The following is an 11,003-nucleotide window of genomic DNA, read 5'->3' as shown; positions in this document are numbered from 1 at the left end:
AACTCAGCAGTAGCCACAGGACTGAAAATGGTCAGTTTTCATTTTAATCCCTAAGAAAGGCAATCCCAAAAAATGCTCAAACAACAGCACAGTTGCACTCATCTCACACGCTAGTAAAGTAATGCTCAAAATTCTCCAAGCCAGGCTTCAGCAATACATGAACCGTGAACTTCCAGATGTTCAATCTGGTTTTACAAAAGGCAGAGGAACCAGAGATCAAATTGCCAATATCCACTGGATCATCAAAAAAGCAAGAGAGTTCCAGAAAATCATCTACATCTGCTTTATTGACTACGCCAAAGCCTTTGACTGTGTGGATCACAATAAACTGTGGAAAATTCTGAAAGAGATGGGACTACCAGACCACCTGACCTGCCTCTTGAGAAACCAGTATACAGGTAGGAAGCAACAGTTAGAACTGGACATGGAACAACAGACTGGTTCCAAATAGGAAAAGGAGTACGTCAAGGCTGTATATTGTCACTCTGCTTATTTAACTTATATGCAGAGTACATCATGAGAAACGCTGGGCTGGAGGGAGCACAAGCTGGAATCAAGATTCCCGGGAGAAATATCAATAACCTCGGTTATGCAGATGACACCACCCTTATGGCAGAAAGTGAAGAAGAACTAAAGATCCTCTTCATGAAAGTGAAACAGGAGAGTGAAAAAGTTGGCTTAAAAAACTCAACATTCAGAAAACTAAGATCATGGTGTCTGGTCCCATCACTTCATGGGAAATAGATGGGGAAACAGTCGAAACAGTGACAGACTTTTTTTCTGGGCTCCTAAATCACTACAAATGGTTATGGCAGCCATGAAATTAAAAGAAGCTTACTCCTTGGAAGAAAGCTATGACCAACCTAGACAGCATATTAAAAAGCAGAGATGTTACTTTGTCAACAAAGGTCCTCTAGTCAAGGTTATGTATGGATGTGAGAGTTGGACTAGAAAGAAAGCTGAGCACCAAAGAATTGATGCTTTTGAACTGTGGTGTTGGAGAAGATTTTTGAGAGTCCCTTGGACTGCAAGGAGATCCAACCAGTCCATCCTAAAGGAGACCAGTCCTGGGTGTTCATTGGAAGGACTGATGCTGAAGCTGAAACTCCAATACTTTGGCCACCTCATGCGAAGAGTTGACTCATTGGAAAAGACCCTGATGCTGGGAGGGGTTGGGGGCAGGAGGAGAAGGGGACGACAGAGGATGAGATGGCTGGATGGGATCACCAACTCGATGGACATGAGTTTGAGTAAACTCCGGGAGCTGGTGATGGACAGGGAGGCCTGGTGTGCTGCGATTCATGGGGTCACAAAGAATTGGACACGACTGAGCAACTGAACTGAACTGATACCATTCTGTGATGAATTTTTATCATGAATGGATGTTTAAATTTGTCAGATGGTTTTTCTGTATCTATTCAGATTGTGTGATTTTTACTCTTTTATTTATCATATTTATTTATTTGCAAATGTTAAAACATACTTGCATCCCTGGAATAAATCCCATTTGATAATTTTATATGATTCTTATTATGTATTTTGGCTTGCTAATATCTTATTGAGAATTTTTGCACCTGCATTCATCAAAGTTATTGGCTTCTACTCTTCTTTCTTTGTATTGTCTTTGTCTGCTTTTGGTATCAGGAGGGCCTTGTAGAATGAATTTGGAAGCTTTCTATTCTCTTCAGTTCTTTGAAATAGTTTAGGAAAGATGGGTATTAGCTATTCTTGATGTATTCAGTGGGGTTTCCATGATTGCTCAGTGGTAAAGAATATACCTGCCACTGCAGGAGATGTGGGTCCAATCCATGGGTTGGCAAGATCCCCTGGAGAAAGAAAAGACAACCCACTCCAGTATTATTGCCTGGGAAATACCATGGATAGAGGAGGTTGGTCAGTTATAGTCCATGGGGTCTCAAAATAGTCAGATATGTCTTAGCAACTAAACAACAACAGCAGTATATTTGATTGAATTAAAAAATTCCATTCCATTATTCTCCTATGAAGTCACAAGCTCTTGGGTTTTTGTTTGCCAGAATTTTTTGTTTTGGTTTTATTACTATTATTGCAATTCAATCTTACCTGTAGTGATCAGTCTGTTTGAATTGTCTCTTTCTTCCTGATTTAGTCGTGGCATGTAGTATCTTCTCAGAAATGTGTTCATTTGTTCTAGGTTGTCCAATTCTTTGGCATATACCCATTGTATATGGGTATACATATATTGTATACCCATACAAAGTATTGTCTTAGGACTTTTTGTATCTCTTTTGTATATCTTGTTATTTCTCATCTTTTGTGAAATTCCTTTATTTCTTAGTTTTTGCTTTAAGGGCTATTTCACTTAAGATTAGAGAGCTGTTTAGTTTCCTTTTAATTTTTGTCATAATGTGTTTTTCCCATTCTTTTTACTTTAACCGATATGTGTTTTCATATTTAAAGTTGGTTCTTGTATTCAGCATATAGTTTGGCTTTGCTTTTTAACCACTATGACAATCTTGGGTTTCCCTGGTAGGTCACTTGGTAAAGAATCTGCCTGCAATGAAATAACAATCTTTGACTTTGAACTGTTTAGAATATTTACAACCAATGAAATTATTAACATTTAATTTTAGTATGGCATGTGTTTTTTTTTTTTTTTTTTGGTTTGTGTTATACTCTCTGATACTATCTCTTCTGTTGCCAAATTTTGGATTGAACATTTGTTTTTGATTCTATTTTTATCTCCAATTTTTTTTAACCTATATATTTTTATTGTTGTTTTTTACAATGTTTTTAATATCTATTTTACTTGTTGCACTCAAACCTCAAATAATATTATGGCATTTTATATAGACTTTATGTTCTTTTAAAAAATATATTTCCATTCTCCCTAGCACCCTGTGTTCAGTTCAGTTCAGTTCAGTCGCTCAGTCGTGTCCAACTCTTTGCAACCTCATGAACTGCAGCACGCCAGGCCTCCCTGTCCATCACCAACTCCCGGAGCTTACCCAAACTCATGTCCATTGAGTCAGTGATGCCATCTAACCATATCATCTCTGTCATTCCCTTCTCCTCCTGTCTTCAATATTTCCCAACATCAGGATCTTTTCAAATGATTCTTCAAAACAGGTGGTCAAAATATTGGAGTTTCAACTTCAACATCAGTTCTCCCAGTGAACACCCAGGACTGATTTCTTTTAGGATGGACTGGTTGGATCTCTTTGCAGTTCAAGGGACTCTCAAGAGTCTTGTCCAACACCAGAGTTCAAAAAATCAATTCTTCTGCACTCAGTTTTCTTTCTAGTCCAACTCTCACATCCATACATAACTACTAGAAAAACCATAGCCTTGACTAGACGAACCTTTGTAGACAAACTAATACCTCTGTGTTTTAATATGCTGTCAGGCCAGTCATAACTTTCCTTCCAAGGAGTAAGCTTCTTTTAATTTCATGGCTTCAATCACCAACTGCAGTGATTTTGGAGCCCAGAAAAATAAAGTCAGCCACTATTTCCACTGTTTCCCCATCTATTTGCCATGAAGTGATCAGACCAGATGCCATGATCTTAGTTTTCGGAATGTTGAGCTTTAAGCCAACTTTTTCACTCTCCTCTTTCACTTTCATCAAGAGGCTCTTTAGTTCTTCTTCACTTTCTGCCGTAAGGGTGGTGTCATCTGCATAACTGAGGTTATTGATATTTCTCCCGGCAATCTTGATTCCAACTCATGCTTCATTCAGCCCAGTGTTTCTCATGATGTACTCTGCATATAAGTTAAATAAGCAGGGTGATAATATACAGTCTTGACATACTCCTTTTTCTATTTGGAACCAGTCTGTTGTTCCATGTCCAGTTCTAACTGTTGCTTCCTGACCTGCATATAGGTTTCTCAAGAGGCAGGTCAGGTGGTCTGGTTTTCCCATCTCTTTCAGAATTTTCCACAATTTATTGTGATCCACACAGTCAAAGACTTTGGCATAGTCAATAAAGCAAAAGTAGATGTTTTTCTGGAACTCTCTTGCTTTTTCAAAGATTCAGCAGATGTTGACAATTTGATCTCCGGTTCCTCTGCCTTTTCTAAAACCAGCTTGAACATCTGGAAGTTCATGGTTCACATATTGCGGGCTTAGAGAATTTTGAGCATTACTTTGCTAGCATGTGAGATGAGTATAATTGTGTGGTAGTTTGAGCATTCTTTGGGATTGCCTTTCTTAGGGATTGGAATGAAAACTGACCTTTTCCAGTCTTGTGGCCACTGCTGAGTTTTCCAAATTTGCTGGCATATTGAGTGCAACACTTTCACAGCATCATCTTTTAGGATTTGAAATAGCTCAACTGGAATTCCATTGCCTCCACTAGCTTTGTTCATAGTGATACTCTCTAAGGCCCACTTGATTTCACATTCCAGGATGCCTGGATCTAGGTGAGTGATCACATCATCATGATTATCTGGGTCGTGAAGATCTTTTTTGTATAGTTCTTTGTATTTTTGCCACCTCTTCTTAATATCTTCTGCTTCTGTTAGGTCCAAATCGTTTCTGTCCTTTATTGAGCCCATCTTTGCATGAAATGTTCCCTTGGTATCTCTGATTTTCTTGAAGAGATCTCTAGTCTTTCCTATTCTATTGTTTTCCTGTTTCTTTGCATTGATCTCTGAGGAAGGCTTTCTTATCGCTCTTTGCTATTCTTTGGAACTCTGCATTCAAATGGGTATATCTTTCCTTTTCTCCTTTGCTTTTTGCTTCTCTTCTTTTCACAGCTATTTGTAAGGGCTCCTAAGACAGCCATTTTGCTTTTTTGCATTTCTTTTTCTTGGGGATGGTCTGATCCCTGTCTCCTGTACAGTGTCATGAACATCTGTCCATAGTTCATCAGGCACTCTGTCTATCAGTTCTAGTCCCTTAAATCTATTTCTCACTCCACTGTATAGTCAGAAGGAATTTGATTTAGGTTATACCTGAATAGTCTAGTTGTTTTCCCCACTTTTCTTCAATTTAAGTCTGAATTTGGCAATAAGGAGTTAGTGATTTGAGCCACAGTCAGCTCCCTTTCTTGTTTTTGCTGACTGTGTAGAGCTTCTGCATTTTTGGCTGCAAAGAATATAAACAATCTGATTTTGATGTTGACCATCTGGTGATGTCCACGTGTAGAGTCTTCTCTTGTGTTGCTGGAGGTGGGTGTTTGCTATGACCAGTGCGTTTTCTTGGCACAAATCTATTAGCCTTTGCCTGCTCATTCTGTACTGCAAGGCCAAATTTGCCTGTTACTCCAGGTAGCTCTTGACTTCCTACTTTTATATTCCAATCCCCTATAATGAAAAAGACATCTTTTGGGGGTGTTAGTTCTAAAAGGTCATGTAAGTCTTCATAGCACCGTTCAACTTCTTCAGCGTTACTGGTTGTGGCATAGACTTGGATTATCATGATATTGAATTGTTTGCCTTGGAAATGAACAGAAATCATTCTGTCAATTTTGAAATTGTATCCAAATACTGCATTTCAGACTCTTTTGTTGACTATGATGGCTGCTCCATTTCTTCTAAGGGATTCCTGCCCACAGTAGTAGATATAATGGTCATCTGGGTTAAATTCTTCCACTCCAGTCCATCTTAGTTCGCTGATTCCTAGAATGTCAACTTTCACTCTTGCTATCTCATGTTTGACCACTTCCAATTTGCCTTGATTCATGGACCTAACATTCCAGGTTCCTATGCAATATTGCTCTTTACAGCATCAGACCTTGCTTCTATCACCAGTCAAGCACCCTGTGTGAGTTTTAATATATTTTATAATTTTTATATAAATTTCAGAATATTATTTATTACTTTAAAGAGTCAGTTATTATATAAAAATATTAAGAATAAGAAAAAAGCTTTGTATTTACCTTCTCATTTACAATTTCTGGCATTCTTTATTCTTTTGGGTAGATCCAAATTGCCATCTGTTATCACATCTTCTCCCTAAAAGTACTTTCTTTATCATTTTAGTATATATCCACTGACAATGAATTTTGCCAGCTTTTCTATATTTGAAAATTTATTTTCATTTTTCAAATATGTACTTATTTTAGAATCCTGGATTGACAATTTTTTAATTGAAAGTTTCTTTCTGTACTTCAGTGATGCTGTTCCCTTATCTTCTGCTTAGCATAGGTTGGTTTGGAAAGGATTCTGTAATATTTAATCTTGTGATTTATGTAGCATGTCTTAGTTCTCCAACTGCTTTTAAAACGTTTTCATTATCGTTAATTTTTGCCAATTTGTTTATGATGTGGTTTAGTGTGTGTTTTCTATGTTTATCTCATTTGTGGATTGTTTACTTTTTGAAATATAAGTCTACAGTTTTCATCATTTGATAAATGTTGGTCATCATTTCATTGTTTCTACAAACATCTCCACCTGCTCCCCATGTTTCTTCTCCTTCTGTACCACCAGCTGCATGTTCTGCTATATTAGACTATATTAGACTTAGAGGTCACAGTTGTTCTGTTTATCTCTCTCTTTCAGTACTTGTCATTCCTCTCTCTACTTTGTTTTGAGTAGATTATAATGCAAGTTTTTTATTTCATTTTTTCCTTCAGTATGTAATTTACTATTAGCCCTTTGAGTGTGAGTGTGTGTGTATACTTTTTCTCCATATTTCTAGAAGTTTAATTTATGCATTTTTAAAATTTTTATTGGATTATAATTGCTTTAAATTGTGTTAGTTTCTGCTGTACAATGAAGTGAATCAGTCAAAGGCATACATATATCCCCTCCCTCTTGGACCCCCTGTCTACCTGGCCCCCATCTCATCCATTTAGGTCATCACAGAGCACCAAACTGAGCCTCCTGTGCGCCATAGGAGGTTCCCACTAGCTGTCTTTTTACACATGGCAGTGTATACATGTCAATCCTAATCTCTCAATTTATCCCTTCTCACCTTCATGCTGTTTCCACATATTCATTCTCTACATCTGTGTTTCTATATCTGCCCTGCAAATTTGTTCATCAGTACTATTTTTCTAGACTCCACATAGACGCATTAATAAAAACATTTTTTTTTTTTTCTCTTTCTGACTTATTTCACTCTGTATGACATTCTCCAGGTTCCCCACATCTCTAAAAGTGACTCTATTTCATTCCTTTTAATGGCTGAGTAATACCCCATTGTATATATCTACCACATCTTTATCCATTCACTTTTCATTTGGCTTTTAGGATGTTTCCATATCCTGTCTGTTGTATATAGTGCTGCAAGGAACACTGGAGTACACATCCTCTTTTGAATTATGGTTTTCACAGGGTATATGCCAACAGTGGGACCACCAAGTCATATGGTAGTTCTGCATTTAGTTTTTGAGGAACCTCCATACTATTCTCCACATTGATTGTATCAGTGTGTATTCCCTGCAAGAGGATTCCCATTTCTCTACCCTCTTTCCAGCATTTATTGTTGGAAGATTTTTTGATGATAGCCATTCTTGCCAGTGTGAGGTGATACCTCACTGTAGTTTTAATTTTCATTTCTCTGTTAACTAGCAATATTGAACACCTTTTCAGGTGCTTCTTGGCCAACTGTATGTATTCTTTGGAGAGATGTCTATTTAAGTCTTCCAACAGCGTGCTGCGATTCATGGGGTCGCAAAGAGTCGGACACGACTGAGTGATTGAACTGAACTGAACTGAACCATTTTTTAATTGGGTTGTATGTTTGTTTTTGATTCTGAGCTTCTTGAGCTGTTTGTATAGTTTGGAGATTAATCCTTTATCCGTTGTTTTGTTTACAAATGTTTTATCCCATTCTAAGGATTGTGTTTTTGTCTTGCTTATGGTTTCCTTTGCTGTGTAAAAGCTTTTAAGTTTAATTAGATAGCATTTGTTTATTTTTGTTTCCATTTTCATTACTCAGAAGCTGGGTCTAGAAAGATCTTGCTGTGGTTTATGTCAAAGAGTGTCTTTCCTATGTTTTCCCCTAAGAGTTTTTCAGTGTCTGGTCTTACATTTAGATCTTTAATCCATTTTGAGTTTATTTTTGTGTTTGGTATTAGGTAGTGTTCTAATTTTATTCTTTTGCATGTTGCTGTCCAGCTTTCCCAGTACTACTTATGAAGAGGCTGTCTTTTCTCCTTTGGCCTTCTTTGTAATAGATTAGGTAGTGGCTCAGATGGCAAAGAATCTGCCTGCAATGCAGGAGACCTGGGTTCAATCCCTGGGTTGGGAAGATCCCCTGTAAAAGGGAACAGCTACCCACTCCAGTATTCTGGCTTGGAGAATTCCATGGATAAGAGGAGCCTGGTGGGCTACAGTTCATTGGTCACTAAGAGTCAGACATGACTGAGCTGCTTTCACTTTCACTTTTTGGGTGCCATAGGTACATGGGTTAATCTCTAGGCTTTCTGTTCTGTGTCACTGGTCTATATTTTTGTTTTGGTGCCAGTACCATGTTGTCTTGATTACTGTACCTTCGTGGTATAGTTTGAAGTCAGGGAGCCTAATTCCTCTAGCTCCATTTTTCTTTCTCAAGATTACTTTGGCATTTCAGGGTTTTTCTTTGGTATTTCCATGCAAATTGTGTGTGGGGGGTGGATTGTTTTAATTCCATGAAGAATGCCATTGGTAATTTGATGGTATTTGCATTGAATCTTAGATTGCTTTGGATATCATATTCAGTTTCACAATCTTGATTCTTCCAATCCAAGAACATGGTATATTTCTCCATTTGTGTTATCCCTGATTTCTTTCATCAGTGTTTTATAATTTTCTGAGTACAGGTCTTTTACCTTTTTAGGTTGGTTTATTCTTAGATATTTTACTCCTTTTGTTGCAATGGTAAATGGGATTATTTCCTTTATTTCTCTTTCTGCTCTTTCACTGTTAGTGTATAGGAATGCAAGAAATTTCTATGCATTAATTTTAATCCTGAAACTTTACCAAATTCATTGATTAGCTCTGGTAGTTTTCTGGTGGCATCTCTAGGATTTCACATGTATAGTATGACATCTGAAAGCAGTGACAATTTTACTACTTCTTTTACAATTTGTATTTTTTTTTTATTTCTTCTCTGACTGCAGGGATAGGATAAAAAATACTATGTTGAATAAGAATGGTGATAATGGACATCCTTGTCTTATTTCTTATCTTAGGGGAAATGCTCTGAGTTTTTCACCATTGAGAATGATGTTTGCTGTGAGTTTGTCATATATGACCTGTATTATGTTGAGGTAGATTCCCTCTATGCCCACTATCTGGAGAATTTTTTTATTATAAATGGGTGTTGAATTTTGTGAAAAAAACTTTTTCTGCACCTACTGAAATGATAATGTGGTTGTTATTCTTTAGTTTGTTAATATGCTGTATCACCTCGGTTGCTTTTGTGTATATTGAAGAATTGCATTCCTGGAATCAATCCCAGTTGATCATGGTATATGGTCCTCATAATGTTGTTGGCTTCTGTTTGCTAGTGTTTTGTTGAGGATTTTTGAGTCAATTTTCATCAGTAATATTCATCTGTAAATTTTGTGTGTGTGTGATATCTTGGTCTGGTTTTCATATCAGGGTGATAGTGGTCACATAAAAGGAGTTTGGGAGAGTTCCTCTGCAAACTTTTAGAAGATTTTGAGAAGGATAGGTGTGACCTCTTCTCTCAATGTTTGATAGAATTCTCCTATGAAGCCATCTGGTCCTGGATTTCTGTTTATTGGAAGATTTTTAATTACAGTTTCAATATCATTAGTTGTGATTTGTCTGTTTCTGTTTTACAATTCTTCCTGGTTCAGTCTTGGAAAGTTGTATCCTTCCAACAATTTGTTCATTTCTTCTAGGCTGTCCATTTTTTTGGCATGTAGTTGTTTGTAGTAGTCTCTTATGAACCTTCACATTCCTGTGGTGTCAGTTGTAATTTCTCCTTTTTCATATCTAATTTTATTGAGTTCTCTCCCCTTTTTTCTTTAGGAGTCTGGATAAAGGTTTATCAATTTTGTGTATCTTCTCAACTTTTACTTTTATTGATCTTTGCTATTATTTTTCTTCATTTCTGCTCTCATCTTTATGATTTCTTTCCTTCTACTGACTCTGGATTTTATTTGATTTTCTTTCTCTAGCTGCTTTAAGTGTAAGGTTAGATTGTTTATTTAAGACTTTTCTTGTTTCTTAAGGTGAGGTTGACTTGCTATAATCTTCCCTCCTAGAACTGCTTTAGCTCTGTATAATAGGTTTGGAATCATTGTGTTTTTGTTGTCATTTATTTCTATATATTTTTTATTTTCTCTTTAATTTCTTCAGTGATTTCTTGGTCATTTAGCAGCACACTATTTAGCTTCCATGTGTTTATGATTTTTATAGATTTTTTTACAAAATTCTAATCTCGTAGCATTGTGGTTAGGAAAGATACTTGATATGATTTCAGCTTTCTTGAATTTCTGAGGTTTGATTTGTTACCCAAAATGTGAACTGTCCTGGAGAATGTTTCATGTGCACTTGAGAAGAAAGTGTATTCTGTCACTTCCAGGTGGAATGTCCTATAAATATCAGTTAAACTTATCTGGTCTATTGTGTCATTTAAAGCTTGTGTTTCCTTAGTTATTTTCTGTTCATTGATGTAAGTGGGGTATTAAAGTCCCCACTATTATTGTGTTACTGTTGATTCCCCTTTTATAGTTCTTAACATTTGCCATATGTATTGAGGTGTGCCTATATTGAGTGAAAAAATATGTATAATTGTTATATCTTCTTGTATTGATCCCTTTGTTGTGAGCTTGTTGTGATATTGATCCCTTATGTTGTGAACTTCCTTACCTTTTCTAACAGTCTTTATTTTGAAGTCTATTTTATCTGATATGATTATTGCTATTCCAGCTTTCTTTTGATTTCCATTTGCATGGAATATCTTTTTCTATACTCTCACTTTCAGTCTGTATGTGTCCCTAGATCTGAAGTGGTATATGTAAGCAGCATATACAAGGGTCTTGTTTTTGTATACATTCAGCCAGTCTATGTCTTTTGGTTGGTGGCATTTAATCCATTTATATTTAATGTAATTATTGATA

The sequence above is a fragment of the Dama dama genome, chromosome 19, assembly GCF_033118175.1.
Source record: "Dama dama isolate Ldn47 chromosome 19, ASM3311817v1, whole genome shotgun sequence".
NCBI classification, from domain to species: Eukaryota; Metazoa; Chordata; class Mammalia; order Artiodactyla; family Cervidae; genus Dama; species Dama dama.
The sequence above is the reverse complement of the archived record's forward strand: the minus strand, read 5'-3'. Positions refer to the sequence as shown.